A 19,623-nucleotide genomic window follows, 5' to 3' on the forward strand; every position below is an offset into this window, starting at 1 on the left:
TTTCAAATTACTTCTAAGGGTTTGTGATGAGAAAAGGAACAGCTTCTAAATTAATGACTTCAACAAAATGAAGAAACCATATCATCATAATATAGTGAGATTTTTGAAGCCATATCATCATGATGCTATTATATTACTCAAAGCCATATTGTGGTGAGTTTGTTATATTATTTGAAGGCCTGTGGTTGTGACACCTTGAAATAGTTAGATTATTTAAAAATACAATAAAAAAGGTGCCTCTGTCATAATAACTATAGGTTTAAGAATTTACAACCCATTTAAAAAAATAAAAGTAGAAGACCACTCACATTTTAACTGCCCAAATTTATGGATCAAGTTCTTTACCACACCTACATTAATGGACATACGCATCCAGTTCTATTAACACACAATTCAGTACACTAGAAATTTTTAGTGGATAAAATTAGTAAAAAAATACCATAACTCTGTACTTCTTTCTAGCAGAAAATACAATTAGTGCCTGATATAGTCATGGAAATGTAAACATTGTTCTACACTGTTGTTGTGATATCCCTCAATTTTAATTCTTTCTTCACTATAAAACTTTTTTGGCTTGTTTATTGTCATCACTGCATATATATCCTGTGTCCTGTATGTAGGCTTTTGTCCTAATGCCTTCAAACTGTAAATATAGGTGTTCCTTACGTAAAGTGGGAATTTATGTTCATTAATAATTTTTGCTATAAATATAATATTTCTGAACTGTGTTCAATGTATTCTAGCTATGATTATAGCTTGGCAGCCAAAAACATTGTAGATCTTTAGCTATTGACATGGACTATTTCTAAATGTCTGAAAGATGTTTTTATAAAGAAGTTCCAACTATTAGTTTAGAATGAGAAAGTTGCATGTTTTCAGTTGTTTATTTCACATTTGACTGCAGGTTACAACCATCTTTACAGCGTAGATTCTTGCTACCAGTTGTGTAATGACTTAGGATGTTGATGTTGCTACTGTGATCATGTGTTTGAGGATATTGGCTGCTCTGATGACCACCCATTTTTTCTGACTACTGTGAAACAGTAGTTATCTTTCTTATAAAATAACTCCATGTAACACTGTTGAAAACTGTGTCAAAAATAAATCTCTATGCTGTTTACTAAGCTCATACTTTGTTAATTTCTTCAAGTGGATTCCATATACTAGTGACTTTTGTATGCCACATGACCAATGGATCTTGTAATATCTTGGATTGAGTTCCTGCAGCACAAAGTCCTGTCCAGTTGAATCTGGGTGGATTATGTCCTGCTGATGTACCAGAGTGTTACCGTGTCTCAAACTCATTTGCTTCAACAGCCTCATTTTATATCATCTTTCTCTCATGCCATCTTCCCTACTCACTGGGATGTTAACTTATTCCCATTAAATAGTGTTTATGGTACCCATTCCATGTATGTGTTCATTTTATATGGAAAGAGTGATCTTAGTCAGTTTAGTTTTTGCTCACAAGCTCAAAGTATATGCTCCATCAGGCTGAGAACTCCTAACATTAATGTTTATTGAATGTTAAACCTGCAGTTAGTTAGGACCTCTAATGCTTGTTGTGACAGTGGCAGACCTTAGGAGTGTGAGATTGGTATGCAATGGCCATTAACTTTTGTACCCCATAAAACTATTTGGATATAGATTTAAAAGACCTAAGTCACATGGCTCATTTAATGAAAAAAATAAAATGTCCATACTAAACATTAGTTATACATCATATAATGCCATATGGATTAAACTGTCCCCTGGTACACCATTATTAGTTTCTTACTGTCATGACCTTTCAAACTGGGCACCCATGTTTACATCTATAATAATTTCAGAAGTCTCCACCACTGGTTAGTAATTTTTTTAATACAAGCTTTATCAGAACTTTAAAAGTTAATATTGGTGAGTTTTGAAATATGTGCTACAATAAGATTATCATTGAGTGTGTTTTATTGTATGATCTGTCAGATATCCTTAGCTCTTTCTGTGAGTTACCCAAGGCTACTCAGAGCTCTCTATATGTCATGAAAAATTTGGGCAAGCCATTCCTCATATATTTTTAATTATTTGCCCAAACTTGTATGGTATTGTGTATTACAGTCACTGCTCGTTAGCTGGAATTGAAAATGCTATTTGTGGTGACCTCTATCAGAAACATGGGAGAAAAGCGTTTTTATTCCTTATTGTAGTTTTATTAAAATAATACATGTCTCATATAAATCCAGATACATGACATTTAATTGTAAAGTATGATTTGTACAGAAATATAATAACAGATCATAAAATAACTTTTGTTTCAATAATATATAAGTTATAGACTGTCAAAAAGTGAAATATAAAACTGACTTTTTTAAAGCCTTTTGCAAACACAGCCTCACATAAAAGAGTTTAATAAAGTATTGGCATCTAACTTTGTGGTCTTCAGGATCAGTGATACTTAGATAGATTTTATGTGCCCTAATTTTAACTAAAGACAACAGCACAGACTGAAGAGTGACTGGCACACCTTTTTATTTCTAAGTGGATCAGTACATTGAGCTTGCCTTACCTCACCTGATTGGGAATGATACTTGTTATTTGCTGGAGATCCAAGTTTGAATCTTTATAAAAACCACAAAATTTTCTCAACACTTTCATCTGTAGATGCATTATAAGTGTGACAGTCAATCTCTTAGCATGGATGGTAGGGTTATACCTTTTTGTGTTCAGTTGTTCAGAACTAGTGACTGTAACATATAACCTAATAGCTATGCTATTTTATAATGCATGTATTTTTTATTGTGCTTTTTTATTACATTTTTTTAAGAATTCTCAGCTATTTTGTCATATTTACAATTCTTACATTAAGGATATAATGCAGCATTGGTTAACAGATGGAAACCTTTTTTTGCTATGGTCATTATTAATTGTTTTTGTTTCAGGTTTTGGAGGAAGTTGTTTTCAGAAAGATGTTCTTAACCTTGTGTATTTGTGTGAGTGTTTGAATCTTCCTGAGGTGGCCAATTACTGGTACCAGGTAATGTGGATCGAAGTACTTTCAACTCCAGTTGTTTATTGTCATAAAATAATTAGTGCAGTTTTGTGGATGCAGAATAGTCTTTAAGGTTTAAAGTGTTTTGTTACCTTTCCCCAATGTATTGGTACTTTGTTGTAAGGTTATATATACACACACACACATTTAATATATGCTGTTTGATCAACACCCAAAACACATAAAAATGCTTATTGAATTCATTCTTTAAAGTACTACAGAGACAATGTTATTGAACTATAAGAAGAGAAAATGTATATGATACAGCTTGTCCTAAATGGTGTTTTAGTTTTAACACCAGTAGACTTTTTTGTTATTATTAAGAGCTTTTGATTAAAACAATAAAAATCAAAATTTTGTAATCTAACTTGCATTCGTGATTCGTTTACAAATGTGATGGAAATATAATATATTAGAAAGTTTAAAAACTGTAGTGATTAGAGTGTTCTTTTGGTATTTTTGCTATTCACAATGTTCAGTAGAATGTACTGTGTAATTTGGGCACTTTTACTGTTAATATTTCATACGATTTATTAGAGTGTACTGTGTTATCATAAATATTATTACATTACAAGTTACAGCTTTTAGTATAAAGCAGATTTGGTTTTAGTACAAGGTACAAAGTTTCAATCACTGCTACATTCATATGACAAAGCTGGGCATTAGGCACAAAGAACACCACATAATATTAGAAGAACAAAACTCAATTGCTGCTGTAGCATGAATCAGTATTTTTTTTGGATTGACTAACTAATTTAAATAGTTTTATTACTAGTTATAACTCTGTAAAATTAAACTTTTTTCCATGTTTTAATGTTAAATACTTTTCTAAAACTATATTTTTTAACATTTTATGCATAGAAGTATTTCATAAAGCAATTTTGTTTACTTATTTTAAACATAAAATTATCTTTTGTGAAACTAAACTTTTCACATGTTACAATGTTTTATATTAATAATAAACACCATTTGTATAGAAAGATATTTGGATGATATTTTAGTAGATGCAGTCCATTAATAGCACTTTTCAAGTAAAATTATACTTGTGTTACTTGTTTTGGGCATAAAAGTATTTTTGTATTGTTTCCTGTTAGTTTTATCATTTGTTGAGTTATTTCAAGTTATTTAGTGAAAATAAGGACATGTCAAGTCCATGTAATAATAGCAGATTTCTTTCTCAACATTTGCCACAGGCTGTTATCACTTGTACAGAATTGTAGACCTAAATTCAGAAATAATATTTCACTTTCAACAGAAATCTATTCATTAATTGTGTTATGACTGACATACACATAAATGTACTTGTATAATTTCATGTTTAACTGTTTGATTAACTGAATCTGAATATTAGCTAACATTAATTTGAATAGTTCTTTAACTTCTCAACTAGTGAATGAACTGCAAACTAACATAGTCAGTGCTTCACTGATTTTCATATTCATAGTATATTCATTTAAAAAGCTGCTTAATCAGTAATGTTCACAAACATTCTAGACATTTTAGGACTTCTATTTCTAAAGCTAGCATAAACATATTGTTAATAGCTGTTTCTAGCAAACAACTAAATTAAGACATTTAAGCATTGTAAAACTAAAATTTGTATATCTTGGGAATAATACTAGTTTGTTCTTATTTAAAGAACTATTTCACATCAATTGATTTCAGTTTTGTGTCTGTAAACAGGTTATTGAAATGAACCAGTTTCAGAGGACTCGATTTGTTGAAGGATTACTGAAAAACTATTCAATACTGTTACAGATAAAAAAATAACAATCTTTGGATTTGCATTCAAGAAGAATACTGCTGACACAAGGTATATCAGTACAAGACTTTTCTGTAGTGTTGAGCTTCACTTCTAAGTTAATGGAATAAAACATTTTCTCTGTTATAACTTGAATAAAATTCAAGGACAGTAAAGGAACTGTTAGTCCATCTCTGCCATGCCATCTATTAATCTAAACTAAATGTTTAAAAAAGTCACATCTAACCATTATCGTTCAAATGTTTATGAAGCCTTCATTTAAAATCTCTTAAATAACTGCATTTACCTCATCTGAAAGTTGTCTGTTCCAAAGACAAACCACTCCTCTAAAACTAAAAATAAAATTGTCCTAACTGAAGATAACTCCTATGCTGGCAAAATTTATATTTGTGTCCCCTACTCCTAGCTTTCTTACCGTTGATGCATCAACACTATCAATTCTCTTAACAGTCTTAAACACCTCAATCACATTTATATTTGTGTCCCCTACTCCTAGCTTTCTTACCGTTGATGCATCAACACTATCAATTCTCTTAACAGTCTTAAACACCTCAATCACATCCTGTGTAACTCTTCAAAAGGAAACAATATCAGAGATCTTAATCATACGAAAACTTTTCCATCCCAGTAGTCCTACTCTGAACCCTTTTCAACAATTCAATGTATTTCAGAAGGTAAGGCTAAACATAATATTCCACGCATAGCCTAACCATGAACACTTGTACATGTGATGAAATTAATGTTTTTTATTTCACTTGTTTTACTTTATAATTTGGAATGATAGTTAAATAGCTTTTTCTGGTTTGATAGATTTAACCCACTTTTATTTTAGCATTAGTTATCTGAGGGTTGGTTAAATAAAATGTTTTGTTTGGAGACATATATCAACCTTTGGCAAATTCTTTGTTGTTGGAATCTTGTTAAATTACACTGTTAGAAATAGAGTCTGAAATGTTAGAAATGAGAAATAATGTCTCATAAATACGTTGATATGTATTTTGTTGAACCAAGCATTATAACGTGTCATAACTGTATTAATAGGTACTAACAACAGTCTAGTCAGGCAATCAGGATTATTAAGGCCATTTAATGCTTACAGCAGTCTATTATTAACCTATTTTGTTGTATGAGAGAATGTGTATTATGTGATTAATAAATATATAACATCTGTGTTTACATTAGATACTTACAGCAGTCTAGTATTAACCTGTTTTGTTGTATGAGAGAATGTGTATTATGTGATTAATAAATATATAACATCTGTGTTTACATTAGATACTTACAGCAGTCTAGTATTAACCTGTTTTGTTGTATGAGAGAATGTGTATTATGTGATTAATAAATATGTAACATTTATCTGTGTTTACATTAGAAACATTAAAATAATATGCTGCTTAATATATAAGTTTATGTTAATTGTTGTTCTAAGCAGTAGTGTAGACCTGTCTCGTATGGCACGATTTGTATTGTTAGCTGAAAGTTCTCCTATCTTGCATGTACTGCTGCTTTATGAGAGTATATTACTTCTGGTAATGATTTTCTTAATTTCTAAATAATTAGTAAACAGGGTAACCATATTCTGAGAGTTAACCATTCTTCCAGAGATCATCACTACTCATTTATGTTTACTACTGTATTTCTGGTTTATCTTTTATATCACTGCATTTGTGGACATTTTTAATTCAAATTTGACATCAGCCATTTCAATCCCCTATTTATGCCTGTCCATTTATTATAATTAAAAGTATGCAACTGTTTATTGTTTAAATGAAAAACTTTTGGGTTTTGAAAGAGTCTAGTTCTAATTTTGGAAATTCTTTTCTTCCAAAAAATAATATGAATTGAACTACTGTGTAGTAGAGGGGTTACATTTCTGTGCTCATTTGAATTGCTTCTTGAAGATTATTTTATGTTTTTGTTTACATTTTAATGGTTTTAGAACTCTGTCTGGACATTATTTCACAAGGTTCTTGTGACTTACATTTCAAATTTTATTAAACTACTTTTTGTTTAGTATCTGTTAGTATAACATAAAATCATAGCTAATACTCAATATTTTAACAGTATACAAGTTTTATGTTTTTAATTTAAAAGGCAGTATTATAAAAAATCCTTAATTTTCCCTAATGTGAGAAAGGTGGCGTTTTCTGTAGATGTTACATCTTCTCTATTTTATTTACTACCTCTCCAATAAGTACAAAATTTAATGTAAATTTTTGATTATAAAATCATTATTACTTAGACGAATCATAATTTTTATTGCCTTCAATTTTGTTTGGTTACAGAACTATCAAATAGAAAAATCAGACCTGCCATGCCACACCCACCTGTCACATTTTCACTCTCGGGCTTTATTAATAGTTCTGTTTTACATTTAATTATATATTATGTATAACTAATAAAAAGACAATACTTTCATCTATCAAATAATGTATTGTATTACATTGTTTTCTGAATGAAGAAATGCCGGTTTCTATGTAAGTACAGCATTATTTTCACATCAAAGACAATGACTAACTTGAATGAATTTGTAATAACTTTAGTCACATTGTTCAAAAGTTGGAAAAATTGTGATAGGTAGGGGAAATTGTCTGCTTTTTACATTTTATTATTTTATGTTCTTTGGTGCATTATTTAATTAAATAAAGATTATTTAGTGCATTAATACAATTAATGTAAAAAAAGTAGGCTTACTTGACAGGCAAAAAAAGAGAAGACAGGGATAAGCAGTTTATTTCTTGGTTTTCATGTTTATCTTATTATTTATTATTATAAAAGTAACTAAATTGTGTAAATATGGATCTCTTTAAGCTAGTTAAGGTTAGATTAAGTAAAATGAATAATAATAGTACAATAAAAATGTTTCACAAGGCATGCATGCTAGCAGCTTATGGGTAACATAATTTGATAGTTTCACATGAACTCCATGTTCACCAAGTGATTTAAATTTATATGGCATGAATAGCAGTAGTAAGACACAGTTCAAAGAGCAATAAAACAATAAAACTGAAGTATAAATATATGTATACTATTATGAGTTTAAACATATTTACGATGAACAAATGTTGTTTCATGTTACAATTTGATGTAATTCTAGAAAGAATAAAGGGTGATTGAGATTTATTTCAATTTTCTCCTTTTTGGTGTTTCTGAGTTCTGTCAAATAGACCAACCTTCTATAGAGTTAGGGTAGAGAAAATAAGAGGTGAAATATAATGTTTTATTGAAAAGAAACATTTGAAATGTATTTAAAAGGTTTTAGAGATTATGCAAGTGAAATTTGAGATTTCTGAGATGAAGAAAGGTATTTTTAATCGTAACATGAAAATCACTTTGCACTCAGACTGTTAAAAAAAATTACTTGGTATATCACTGACAGATCTTTAGTTTATTAAAAATACTTCACTGAAAAAATGACTTTTTGTATATAAAAGACATGATATTTATTGAAAGTCTATTAAATTTTGTGTAGATATATGTACTATATTAAAAGTTAGTTGTGTCAAAACTGTACTTTAATTGAGTATAAAGAGGTCACGTGGTTGGTCAAATCGACCAAGTCCATGTTAAGTAACTTTTCACTAAATATTCTCATAATGTAACTTTTGTTTTTAATAACTGTTTGTTTAGAAATGCTATTGTACATATGTATCTATTAATTATAAGTATCCATTTATATTGATACACAGACTTAAAACTAAAGCTCTCCAGTAAATGAACTGTAATAACAATCAAAACTGTACATGTTACATCTAGAGAATCTGCTGCAATTTACATATGCAAACATCTTTTAGAAGAAGGAGCTCACTTGTCTATTTACGATCCCAAAGTAAATGACCAGCAAATAATTCAGTAAGTTCTATATTCCACATTATTGAAAGGTGACGATTGAATTAACATTAACTAGTTAGTTAATAGTGTTCTAATTATTATTTTTAATTGTGAATCAAGCAACTGGAAATGTTTCCAGTCAAGTTAATCACAAAAACCTTTACTACGTTAAGAAAGATAGGCTTAACTCATTTTATGCTTGAGTTGCTCTAAACAACAGTATTTTCTAGGCTTATACATAGAAACCTTTCCCAAGAAATTTTTGTGCTAGTTTTTAGTCATTGAATAATTATAAATATATGAGTGATTAGTATTGTCTAATTTATAAAAAAAAGCATTTTATAAATTAATTAATTTAATTTAATAGTGACTAATTAAATATCATTAGTATTCAACAGTTCCTGAAATGTAAGTAATAGTTAATAAATACATGTAATAATTAATAAATACATATAGTTAATAAATATATACAGCAGTTAATAAATACATATAATAGTTAATAAATGTATATAGTAAATAAATATATATAATAGTTAAATACTGAGTAATTATCTATGATTTTCAATGATCTGTAATTCATAATAATATTGAGCTGCTAAACTCATTAATTTTTCTAATTAACCTGTGTATGTGGTTATTATTAAATAATTCTATATAAATTGTAAACAATATTTTTGAAATAACTAACTTGAAGATGTATATTCTTATATTAGTTTTCATTGTATCAAAATGGAAATTTTGTATCACATGTTTTTCTTGTGTAATTTTCTAGATATAAAATATTATATAATTTCTGATTCTTTGAATGAACAGATTGATATATGAACTTTGTTTTTTTTATTCTGTAGTGATCTTACATGCCCAGATGTTACTGAGGAACCTGAAAAAGGTTTTTATGATTTTATATTAGAAACAGAGAGTTTTATTTTAATAAAAACAACTATTATATCCATGCTAGTGGAAGTAAAGGACTAGTAGCTGTAGCTGTCATTTCTAATTTTTTTACAATCTTGTCTTGTGAGAATTCTTCACTCATTAGATGGAAGTTGATAAAATGATGTTTATGTAGGACAAGGTCATTTTGATGTTGAGACAAAACTGTGTTTCCAACAAGTTATTTTTATTTTCAAACCCTGTTATCAACTTTTGAGCTTTAAAGATGGATGTTCTAATGATGTGTTTCTTCAAGAATTAATATATAAACAGTTCAATATTTGAAATTAAATTAGAGAAATGTGGTATTCCTGGTTTAGAGGGGTAATAATGGCACACACACACACGCTAGATGTGGTTGGTTGGAAGCTAGTGTGAGAACAAATGAAGAAGACAAAAACATATCAGTTTAAAAACACAACTTAATACTGTGTAATTGTTTTTCTTCCAGGTTGAAAAATTAAAATTAAAGTAAAATAAAATTAATATACAGAAGTGTATGGTCAGCCCATACAATAAGTAGCCTACATGAAAATCCAAGTTGTGAACCTTTTAAAATGGAAAATAAACTGTTGGAAAGTACTCTTATTATCTACATCTTCTATATAGCTTGTAGCTGACCAACCACAAGTAGGATTATAGTTACCTGGAAGTATCTCTGCTCCAGGTAACCATTTTAAAGCATGCCTACTCAGAGGAAAAGTTAAATACAGTTTGATTATCTCATGAAAGAGTAGATAAGTTTCTTAACTGGACTGGTTACAGAAAGTAGCACCCAGTGTTCAATTAGCACATAACCTTGAGCAGAGTAAGTGTGTTCCAAGTTAGAAGTTTAGAAAAATAAAAGTGCTTAGATATTAAATATTTGTGTTCTATGAGTGAGCTGTGACTAGTTATGAACTAAGAATAATCAGTAAGACATGAACTTTTATTATTTTGTTTGATATACAACAGACTGTACCAATTAAATTAAAAACATTCCTACAATTTTCAGAGTGAATCTTTCACTTTACATTATATAATTAAGTGACCCTACACAGATGTGCTTACTTACAACCACTACCCTTCAGTATCATATACATTAGCATTATACCAGGATTACTTTAGTCTGAGAGATGTTACAGTTTATTCTAATAGGAACCCTACACAGATGTGCTTACTTACAACCACTACCCTTCAGTATCATATACATTAGCATTATACCAGGATTACTTTAGTCTGAGAGATGTTACAGTTTATTCTAATAGGAACCCTACACAGATGTGCTTACTTACAACCACTACCCTTCAGTATTATATACATTAGCATTATACCAGGATTACTTTAGTCTGAGAGATGTTACAGTTTATTCTAATAGGAACCCTACACAGATGTGCTTACTTACAACCACTACCCTTCAGTGTCATATACATTAGCATTATACCAGGATTACTTTAGTCTGAGAGATGTTACAGTTTATTCTAATAGGAACCCTACACAGATGTGCTTACTTACAACCACTACCCTTCAGTATCATATACATTAGCATTATACCAGGATTACTTTAGTCTGAGAGATGTTACAGTTTATTCTAATAGGAACCCTACACAGATGTGCTTACTTACAACCACTACCCTTCAGTATCATATACATTAGCATTATACCAGGATTACTTTAGTCTGAGAGATGTTACAGTTTATTCTAATAGGAACCCTACACAGATGTGCTTACTTACAACCACTACCCTTCAGTATCATATACATTAGCATTATACCAGGATTACTTTAGTCTGAGAGATGTTACAGTTTATTCTAATAGGAACCCTACACAGATGTGCTTACTTACAACCACTACCCTTCAGTATCATATACATTAGCATTATACCAGGATTACTTTAGTCTGAGAGATGTTACAGTTTATTCTAATAGGAACCCTACACAGATGTGCTTACTTACAACCACTACCCTTCAGTATCATATACATTAGCATTATTCCAGGATTACTTTAGTCTGAGAGATGTTACAGTTTATTCTAACAGGAACCCTACACAGATGTGCTTACTTACAACCACTACCCTTCAGTATCATATACATTAGCATTATACCAGGATTACTTTAGTCTGAGAGATGTTACAGTTTATTCTAATAGGAACCCTACACAGATGTGCTTACTTACAACCACTACCCTTCAGTATCATATACATTAGCATTATACCAGGATTACTTTAGTCTGAGAGATGTTACAGTTTATTCTAATAGGAACCCTACACAGATTTGCTTACTTACAACCACTACCCTTCAGTATCATATACATTAGCATTATACCAGGATTACTTTAGTCTGAGAGATGTTACAGTTTATTCTAATAGGAACCCTACACAGATGTGCTTACTTACAACCACTACCCTTCAGTATCATATACATTAGCATTATACCAGGATTACTTTAGTCTGAGAGATGTTACAGTTTATTCTAATAGGAACCCTACACAGATGTGCTTACTTACAACCACTACCCTTCAGTATCATATACATTAGCATTATACCAGGATTACTTTAATCTGAGAGATGTTACAGTTTATTCTAATAGGAACTGTTTGTGTTGAGTTTTGCACAATGCTGCTTGAGGTCTGTCTATGTTAGCTGTTCCTCTAATTATAACCCATAGGGAAGGCAACAAGTCAACAACACTCACTACCAAATCTTGGGCTACCTAATGAAAGTGTAGGATTAGGCTATCACTCCTATAACACATCCATGACTTTGTGTATGTGTGTGTTAATGGGCTACAAACTGTGGAACATTTGATTTACCATTCAGCATGCTAACCACTGTGTTATGCTTGGCTCAAGTTGGAAGTAATATTAACAAATATTTAATATTCTAGATGCAGAAGGATATGTAAAATATGTTGGCAGTGTAAAATAAAACCTATTTATTTAAAGTATTTTTAAAAGATCTGCTTACTAAAAGCAATAGTTTGTTTAACCAATGTAATAGTAGGTTTTATTGTTAAGAAAAATGTTAAAAATAATATATATTAATGTTTATGTAAGCACTTAAAAACAAAAATGCCAAGTTGCTTTATTTATTTGTAATTACTTTTAATGGTTCTTTAAGCCAGCTTTGCTGCTTCTCTGTGATTTACTGTTATTTTGATATTCTTTCAAGGCTTCATTGTAGTTGAGTATTTCTTTTACTATGTTTTGTTTAACGTGGGAAAAATTATTGAACATTATTTTGAAATACTGTAGTTTCAATATTTCTAAGCCTTTATTCATTGCTTCTAAGAGTATTTTTTATTAACTCATTTAATGAGGAAGTAAGTGACTTACAGTGAAATTGTAATATGTGAAATAGAACAAGTATACATATTTCTTCTTACTTTTAAATATTAACTCAAAAAGTGGATGAAATAAGCCTGCTCTAAACTCCTTTCGTATGTTGTCAGAGCATTTGTTGAAGAAATTAGACTCAGAAGAATATTAGTTGAAAAAGTAGGTATCAGAAAAATATTTGTTAAAAAAATAGGCTTAAGAAGAGATTTTGACAATAAAGTTAGAGAAAATGACCTTGATTCACCAATTGAAAAAACATCCTTCAGATGAACATTTGTTTAAAATGACTGATGTAGATTTCTATACTTTATTTCTATACAACAAGATTTGTTGAGTAGAGTTTGGAGAAGATTTGTTGTAAAAATAAGGGTTAGGAGAATATCATTAAAAAAATAAACTTTAAAAGGAAACTAGTTGAAAGTAGAAGGCTTCAGGCTCTTTTACTGTCAAATATTGACGGAACATTTGTTGAAAAAGTAGATTTCTGAAAAGGTTCTTACCTCTTTTCACAAGATCAGCTACTCTTGTCCAGTACTGCCCTTTCGATGTGAAGGTTTTTTTTAGATCAGCTACACTTGTCCAGTACTGCCCTTTCGATGTGAAGGTTTTTTTTAGATCAGCTACTCTTGTCCAGTACTGCCCTTTCGATGTGAAGGTTTTTTTAGATCAGCTACACTTGTCCAGTACTGCCCTTTTGATGTGAAGGTTTTTTTAGATCAGCTACTCTTGTCCAGTACTGCCGTTTTGATGTGAAGGTTTTTTTTAGATCAGCTACTCTTGTCCAGTACTGCCCTCTCGATGTGAAGGTTTTTTTTAGATCAGCTACTCTTGTCCAGTACTGCCCTTTTGATGTGAAGGTTTTTTTTAGATCAGCTACTCTTGTCCAGTACTGCCGTTTTGATGTGAAGGTTTTTTTTAGATCAGCTACACTTGTCCAGTACTGCCGTTTTGATGTGAAGGTTTTTTAGATCAGCTACTCTTGTCCAGTACTGCCCTTTTGATGTGAAGGTTTTTTTAGATCAGCTACTCTTGTCCAGTACTGCCGTTTTGATGTGAAGGTTTTTTTAGATCAGCTACTCTTGTCCAGTACTGCCCTTTTGATGTGAAGGTTTTTTTAGATCAGCTACTCTTGTCCAGTACTGCCGTTTTGATGTGAAGGTTTTTTTTAGATCAGCTACACTTGTCCAGTACTGCCGTTTTGATGTGAAGGTTTTTTTAGATCAGCTACTCTTGTCCAGTACTGCCCTTTTGATGTGAAGGTTTTTTTTTAGATCAGCTACTCTTGTCCAGTAATACCCTCTTGATGTGAAGGTTTTTTTTAGATCAGCTACTCTTGTCCAGTACTGCCCTCTTGATGTGAAGGTTTTTTTTAGATCAGCTACTCTTGTCCAGTACTGCCCTCTCGATGTGAAGGTTTTTTTTAGATCAGCTACTCTTGTCCAGTACTGCCCTTTCGATGTGAAGGTTTTTTTGCCAATTTTACAAGCTTTCTACTCCTCCCACTGGAATCAAATAGTTCTAACCTATCTATCATGCCCCACTTCTCAGTTCTAACCTATCTATCATGCCCCACTTCTCAGTTCCAACCTATCTATCATGCCCCACTTCTCAGTTCCAACCTATCTATCATGCCCCACTTCTCAGTTCCAACCTATCTATCATGCCCCACTTCTCAGTTCCAACCTATCTATCATGCCTCACTTCTCTGCCAGTAGGAGCATGACATACTCACATGATATGTGTGATTCCTTCTGGATATCTTTACCAACCTATCTATCATGCCTCACTTCTCTGCCAGTAGGAGCATGACATACTCACATGATATGTGTGATTCCTTCTGGATATCTTTACCAACCTATCTATCATGCCCCACTTCTCTGCCAGTAGGAGCATGACATACTCACATGATATGTGTGATTCCTTCTGGATATCTTTACCAACCTATCTATCATGCCCCACTTCTCTGCCAGTAGGAGCATGACATACTCACATGGTATGTGTAATTCCTTCTGGATATCTTTACCAACCTATCTATCATGCCCCACTTCTCTGCCAGTAGGAGCATGACATACTCACATGATATGTGTGATTCCTTCTGGATATCTTTACCAACCTATCTATCATGCCCCACTTCTCTGCCAGTAGGAGCATGACATACTCACATGATATGTGTGATTCCTTCTGGATATCTTTACCAACCTATCTATCATGCCCCACTTCTCTGCCAGTAGGAGCATGACATACTCACATGATATGTGTGATTCCTTCTGGATATCTTTACCAACCTATCTATCATGCCTCACTTCTCTGCCAGTAGGAGCATGGCATACTCACATGATATGTGTGATTCCTTCTGGATATCTTTACCAACCTATCTATCATGCCCCACTTCTCTGCCAGTAGGAGCATGACATACTCACATGACATGTGTGATTCCTTCTGGATATCTTTACCAACCTATCTATCATGCCTCACTTCTCTGCCAGTAGGAGCATGACATACATGATATGTGTGATTCCTTCTGGATATCTTTACCAACCTATCTATCATGCCCCACTTCTCTGCCAGTAGGAGCATGACATACTCACATGATATGTGTGATTCCTTCTGGATATCTTTACCAACCTATTTATCATGCCCCACTTCTCTGCCAGTAGGAGCATGACATACTCACATGATATGTGTGATTCCTTCTGGATATCTTTACCAACCTATCTATCATGCCTCACTTCTCTGCCAGTAGGAGCATGACATACTCACATGATATGTGTGATTCCTTCTGGATATCTTTACCAACCTATCTATCATGCCCCACTTCTCTGCCAGTAGGAGCATGACATACTCACATGACATGTGTGATTCCTTCTGGATATCTTTACCAACCTATCTATCATGCCTCACTTCTCTGCCAGTAGGAGCATGACATACATGATATGTGTGATTCCTTCTGGATATCTTTACCAACCTATCTATCATGCCCCACTTCTCTGCCAGTAGGAGCATGACATACTCACATGATATGTGTGATTCCTTCTGGATATCTTTACCAACCTATCTATCATGCCCCACTTCTCTGCCAGTAGGAGCATGACATACTCACATGATATGTGTGATTCCTTCTGGATATCTTTACCAACCTATCTATCATGCCCCACTTCTCTGCCAGTAGGAGCATGACATACTCACATGACATGTGTGATTCCTTCTGGATATCTTTACCAACCTATCTATCATGCCCCACTTCTCTGCCAGTAGGAGCATGACATACTCACATGACATGTGTGATTCCTTCTGGATATCTTTACCAACCTATCTATCATGCCTCACTTCTCTGCCAGTAGGAGCATGACATACATGATATGTGTGATTCCTTCTGGATATCTTTACCAACCTATCTATCATGCCCCACTTCTCTGCCAGTAGGAGCATGACATTCTCACATGACATGTGTGATTCCTTCTGGATATCTTTACCAACCTATCTATCATGCCCCACTTCTCTGCCAGTAGGAGCATGACATACATGATATGTGTGATTCCTTCTGGATATCTTTACCAACCTATCTATCATGCCTCACTTCTCTGCCAGTAGGAGCATGACATACTCACATGACATGTGTGATTCCTTCTGGATATCTTTACCAACCTATCTATCATGCCTCACTTCTCTGCCAGTAGGAGCATGACATACTCACATGATATGTGTGATTCCTTCTGGATATCTTTACCAACCTATCTATCATGCCCCACTTCTCTGCCAGTAGGAGCATGACATACTATGACATGTGTGATTCCTTCTGGATATCTTTACCAACCTATCTATCATGCCTCACTTCTCTGCCAGTAGGAGCATGACATACATGACATGTGTGATTCCTTCTGGATATCTTTACCAACCTATCTATCATGCCTCACTTCTCTGCCAGTAGGAGCATGACATACTCACATGACATGTGTGATTCCTTCTGGATATCTTTACCAACCTATCTATCATGCCCCACTTCTCTGCCAGTAGGAGCATGACATACTCACATGACATGTGTGATTCCTTCTGGATATCTTTACCAACCTATCTATCATGCCTCACTTCTCTGCCAGTAGGAGCATGACATACTCACATGATATGTGTGATTCCTTCTGGATATCTTTACCAACCTATCTATCATGCCCCACTTCTCTGCCAGTAGGAGCATGACATACTCACATGACATGTGTGATTCCTTCTGGATATCTTTACCAACCTATCTATCATGCCCCACTTCTCTGCCAGTAGGAGCATGACATACTCACATGACATGTGTGATTCCTTCTGGATATCTTTACCAACCTATCTATCATGCCCCACTTCTCTGCCAGTAGGAGCATGACATACTCACATGATATGTGTGATTCCTTCTGGATATCTTTACCAACCTATCTATCATGCCTCACTTCTCTGCCAGTAGGAGCATGACATATACATGACATGTGTGATTCCTTCTGGATATCTTTACCAACCTATCTATCATGCCTCACTTCTCTGCCAGTAGGAGCATGACATACATGACATGTGTGATTCCTTCTGGATATCTTTACCAACCTATCTATCATGCCCCACTTCTCTGCCAGTAGGAGCATGACATACTCACATGACATGTGTGATTCCTTCTGGATATCTTTACCAACCTATCTATCATGCCCCACTTCTCTGCCAGTAGGAGCATGACATACTCACATGACATGTGTGATTCCTTCTGGATATCTTTACCAACCTATCTATCATGCCCCACTTCTCTGCCAGTAGGAGCATGACATACTCACATGACATGTGTGATTCCTTCTGGATATCTTTACCAACCTATCTATCATGCCCCACTTCTCTGCCAGTAGGAGCATGACATACTCACATGACATGTGTGATTCCTTCTGGATATCTTTACCAACCTATCTATCATGCCTCACTTCTCTGCCAGTAGGAGCATGACATACTCACATGATATGTGTGATTCCTTCTGGATATCTTTACCAACCTATCTATCATGCCTCACTTCTCTGCCAGTAGGAGCATGACATACTCACATGATATGTGTGATTCCTTCTGGATATCTTTACCAACCTATCTATCATGCCCCACTTCTCTGCCAGTAGGAGCATGACATACTCACATGACATGTGTGATTCCTTCTGGATATCTTTACCAACCTATCTATCATGCCTCACTTCTCTGCCAGTAGGAGCATGACATACTCACATGATATGTGTAATTCCTTCTGGATATCTTTACCAACCTATCTATCATGCCTCACTTCTCTGCCAGTAGGAGCATGACATACTCACATGATATGTGTGATTCCTTCTGGATATCTTTACCAAACTTTCACTTCTTGTTTGGCAGCACTTGTGCTTGGATGTCGTTTTTGTTTGTTTCAATATTTGCAAAGTGGTTTTCATTTATATTACTTCTAAATTTATTCAGACAGTTTCTTCACTTTAATTTAATCCCAGTTTATTATAGTTGCATTATTATTTATAATTCCAGTTTTGGCTAACATTTTTTGATTATGAATTTTGAAGTTTATGTTACCACTTTGAGGATAACATCTGTAACTAGTGCTATGTCATATGCCTCAGGTGCAAGCAGTCTGGTGGAAGATTTATCTGCATTTATTTGCAGGAAGATTAAACACTACTTGGGTCAACCTTTGTCTTCGAACCTTGTCCCCCATTTCCTCCCGAATATGCTAAGTCTGTTCAGACTGACAAGGACTTGGATTGGCCCTTTCCACACTCTGATTTTGCATGCCTTCCCATGCCCCTCCTGAAGATTCAGTTAGGCCTACTAAAGTCATTTTGGATTTCACTTCTCAGGTATGAGATGTTTTATCTCTGTTTAGTTTTTCCCCCTTTCAGATATTTGGGTACACGATGACCGGTTTGCCTCAAAATTAAGTGACAGGATTAGCATGGCTCGGCCTGCACAAGCTTCAGGTCAGTTTCCTTTTGCATATCATTGTGCAGACTGTCCTGTTCCTGACCAACAGTTGTTAGTTTCTGTTTTACCTGTTTGTGGGGCTGTCACTGAATCTCCAGTAATTCTGACCCATCCCCAGATTTTTTTCCTTTATTTTACCCTCACATTTCTTTCAAGGTATCTCTTTATCATCCATCTCATCTCTGAGGCTATCCATCAAAATTCTGAGGGGTTTTCTGGTGAAGTCCTCTCCATTTTTCCTCTATGTTGGCTCATTTATCGTTTTCAGTGCTGATTTTGCATACATGAATACTCTGTAACTGGGACCTTTTAAGTTATGATGTGGTCTTAACTCATGTCTGTTTACCAGCATTTTCAGGATTTACGTATAACTATTTGTTACACATTACATATTTCACATGATCCCCAGAGTCCTTTGATCCACAAGTTACCTGTTTGTCTCTGTCAAAGCCCAATATGGCACCTTTTCTCACTTCCATTCTTCCCCTTCCTAACCCTTACTTGTCCCTCCTTCTCGAGGTACCTTTTCTTACCATTTACTTTGACAATGCATGTTATGTTACTAACAGTATTGGTGCTTACGTGATGGTTCCTCCTACAGGAGCTTAACTGACTAATTTTTTCATCACTGTCTTCTTTTCAAGTTTTTCAAATGTTACTGGAAGGATTCCTGATCTCATTTCTTTCCCACTTCCCATGCTTCCTATACTCATTTCCTTCCCTTCACCTTGAGATCCATTGACATGCATGTGTCTATCAGAAATAGTTCAGGACCAACTATCTCAGT

At 33.6% G+C, this 19,623-nt stretch overlaps 1 pseudogene across 1 annotated transcript in view; it reads left to right on the forward strand.

Annotated features, from left to right (window-relative positions):
- The first annotated feature begins 2,833 nt into the window (after positions 1 to 2,833).
- The window catches only part of LOC143229988 (UDP-glucose 6-dehydrogenase-like), a 39,805-nt pseudogene continuing 23,015 nt past the window's right edge, over positions 2,834 to 19,623 (forward strand). Inside the window, exons 1-4 of the transcript XR_013016151.1 lie at positions 2,834 to 3,010; positions 4,709 to 4,838; positions 8,544 to 8,639; positions 9,467 to 9,507. The product of XR_013016151.1 is annotated as a UDP-glucose 6-dehydrogenase-like (transcript). The remainder of the gene's footprint in view (positions 3,011 to 4,708; positions 4,839 to 8,543; positions 8,640 to 9,466; positions 9,508 to 19,623) is intronic.

This window comes from Tachypleus tridentatus, chromosome 10 (assembly GCF_004210375.1).
Source record: "Tachypleus tridentatus isolate NWPU-2018 chromosome 10, ASM421037v1, whole genome shotgun sequence".
NCBI classification, from domain to species: domain Eukaryota; kingdom Metazoa; phylum Arthropoda; class Merostomata; order Xiphosura; family Limulidae; genus Tachypleus; species Tachypleus tridentatus.